Below are 3,714 nucleotides of genomic sequence, written 5' to 3' on the forward strand. Positions count from 1 at the left end.
CTATAAATAAGAAAATGATAGAGCATCTCTCATGGTCATGACTCATAAATAGGCTAAGCTAGATTATTGTCACGTGAAAACATAATTTCTAATCACTGGCATGTAAAGAGTAGCTGTTTCATTCCCTAGGATCCTGGAAAAATAAGCCATATTAAACCGTATTCAAGGTTTCTTAAATTCAGAACCAAAATAGAATCTTTAAATCATTTTCTTGGCCTCTGTAATTGAACATGTAGCTTCTCTGTGAAAACTTTGCTAGTTGCTTAGGATCTCATTAGATTTATAAGTACAGGAAGCAGCAGAAATGCATAGTTGATTGAATGGATGCAGATCCTAGCCTTGGACTTAGCCCTGAATACCTTAACCCCTCCTCCAACTTTGTCTACCCATTTGCTTTCCACCCATTCGTATTAGTCAGCATCTCATGTCATATTAAACCTACGCTGAAAAGCATGCAGGAATCTTCCAGAAGGTCAGAGGAATGAGACAGAAATGGATAATATGTGACCAATGTTGTGAAGCTAAGACAATTGTAATTTTGGCTACAGATGAGAGGAGTTGATAACATTCAAATCTCTGGGTCTGAAGAGGTGTGGTAGCTTGAGCTTGATTATCCTTAAGTTCCCCGGAGCACGTGCTGTAACAGTTGAGACAAAATAGCAGTAGTTCTAAGGCAGAATTGCATTTTATGAGGAGAGATGGTGGCATCACAGTTCTAGATTGTCTCCACGACAGTTAAGGATATGTATATCCAAACAAAGTTCCTTTCACCCGGGGAAAGGAAAGGTTTGGCAGGGTGTCAGGGTTAGCAAAATCAGTAGCAGAAGCCAGGACACATGGGCAGACTAGACAAACCAGTGGACTTCAGGGAAAAAAGCCATGGATCTCTGGACAAAAGATTGTCTAAGCATCGCCTTAGGCACACCAGATATTATAAGATGAATAAGATCCTACCAGCTGGTCTCCTGGAAGTTACTATTAGACTCTTTACTTTTGCCAAAAATGACTCAGAAACTGGGCAGTGATGAGCTTCTAGGTTAAAGCCTCAGGGCTGCAGATTCGGCAGGACTCCGAAAGTCATGAGCACCAGTTATTTACATGAGCTGCAGGTTCGGGATCTTTTCCCACCCAACCACTGAGCCTCCAGGTGCCCAAGTATATGGCATGGATAACCCACAAGGTTCCTTCTAGGAAGCATTTCTCTCCCTGATCAGACTTTAAGACCATATCATCTGTTATTTTAAGTCCTATGTTGGAAGATGATTTATTATAATTGCACAGCATATGCTACTTTATGTTTTATAAATGGAAACTGGGTGAGATGTATCCTTTGAAAGACATTCTTTGGGGCTATGTTTAATCAAACTCCAGCACTCAGAATGATTGTGTTCTTGGCAGGATTTCAAAATAAAGGCCACTCTGAGGACAGGACATAAATTTATATTACAGCAAGGAGTATTTAAGCAAGATACCGAGATGACAACGCCAGTTACAATGACTTTGGAATACTGGACCGTGAGGTCACAAAACCTTCCTTGAAAAATTAGGCCAGGACATTTTTGATCATAAGGTATGTTTAAGGGAAGAATCACCTAGAAACAGACAACTAAGTCCTTATGATTCCACGATCTGATTTTCTAATTATAAATATATCATTAAGAAGACATTTAACCAACACCAAGATATACATTATCTTTATGAAAATAAATGATAATAAAAAGCAGGTGATGTTCATGTGCTCAATACAAAATTGGAACTAATCTGTCAATAATTAGTGCACATATAGAAGTAAATCTCAGTGAAAATCAAGCTAGGAGAAGGGAGGATAAGCAGATGGGTAAATTCACACCTATTGGGTACCGTGCACACTATTGGGGTGAAGGGCACACTTATAAATTTGACTCAACTTGTACGAAAACGAAGGATGTAAAAAGAAGTATACCTTCTAATGTTCCGAAATTTATAAAAAGTAAGTGCTGTGTAGAGAGTATTAAAAACTTTGCCAAAGCCAAGTTATTTACATACTGGAAGGCCTATATGTAAGGCTCTTACACCAGAAATCAGACACAGGCAATGCAGGGCATGATTCTAACAGAAATGATTTTGATTCAAAACGGATGAGCAGTTCTCTGCTCAGCAGTGAAACCTGTCTTTTTCCAATTTGATGACTAGAATCAATCAGCCTTCAGGAGAGTAGTCTTCATTTCTCCACATGTCTTTGTCTACTTTAGAATGCCTCTTCCATCTGGAAAGAGGCTTAGCCTAAAACATTATTTTTGTGGAAAGAAAAAAAAAATTGTTCTGTAATTTTTTCTTTGGAGTCATGACTCAGTAAAGAACTATAGTATTTACTATTGTGGAAAGAGGTTTTGCAGTTGCAATAGCACACTGGTAAAAACCTCATATCCTTCAGAGCAGGGGCTGTGTTCTTTGTAGCTTCGTACAGATTCTGAAACACAATGCTATAATTACACACTTGGATTCTGTGTTTGTTCCCCACGCCTTAAGACATAAAATTATTAAGTTTTCTTCCCTAGTGACAATGACTTGTTTCTTATATTTGATTATTTGCTGTGGCAGAGACTATATCTTATGCTGGATTAGAAAGAAAGATATATCCATTAACATCTTTTACCCATTTAGTAAGGAAACAAAATCCTGTTAAATCCATGAGAGTCTGTACTTCAGGGATCTTCTTGTTTTGGACAAATAGGTGCCTCTGAGCCAGTTTAATTTTCCTATAGAGGTAGGGAGCTTAATGCAAGGAGTAGTCTTCAAAATTGCAGAAAACTGAGAAGTATGTCCACAGCTGCCTCCATAAAAGACCCTCAAAGTCATTGGGAGTGAACTTCTGAACAAACCAATTAGGAGTGGTCCATTTGGAAGTAAGATCAGAAATTTATGGTGTTTATGGTGATGATATTTTTTTTAAAAGGTGATTTTAGCACATTGGGGGAATTGTAAGAAAATGCACATGAGTGAGAAAGGAGAATTTGGCCTTCTTATTTGTACTGTATGTCTTGCTACTTCAGTAATTGCCCCAATCCTGTAACCCAGGACAAGACTTCTTCAAAGTCCCTGAAAGGACTGCTGCTGTTCAGGCCAGGCAGCAGAGTCACCTGCTGGGTGCCCATTCTTTCTTGTCCAAAAGGTCAAGAAATAAAATAATAAAAATCATGAGATTAGAAGGCAGCAAAACTCTGGTCTAACCATCTATCTAATTCTTGGATCTCCTTTGTAATATTTCTGCTCCATGGTCACCCAGTAACAAGAGAATTTATTCTCTTCCAAAGCAAGTTCACTTCATATTTGCATAGCTCCAACATTGGAAAGATGCTGCTTGTTAATACTTGAATACTCTTGCGTATGGCTTCTCCTGCTCACTATTGCCAGTTTAACTACTTATGGGTGTAGTAAAAAAATGTAATCCTCCTTGATTATGGCAGTTCCTCAGGTAGCGGAGGACAGCTCTCCTGTTATCCCTGAGGCTTTATTTTTTTCTCAGTGGTAAACACTGCCAACTCTTTTGACCATTTTTTATCTAAAATAGTGTTAGAACCCTTTGCCAGCATAGTTGCTTTCTTTTGAAAATGATCTGAGTTTATTTACAACTTTTTACAAATGATATCTTAGCACCAGAACCCATTCTAGGTTTGGAATCATTAAGAAAAGGAGGAGAGCAGGACATTTGCTTTCCCCCCCGGGAGAGTCTAC

The sequence above is a fragment of the Otolemur garnettii genome, unplaced genomic scaffold (assembly GCF_000181295.1).
Source record: "Otolemur garnettii isolate 467f Iridium unplaced genomic scaffold, OtoGar3 scaffold00098, whole genome shotgun sequence".
NCBI lineage: Eukaryota > Metazoa > Chordata > Mammalia > Primates > Galagidae > Otolemur > Otolemur garnettii.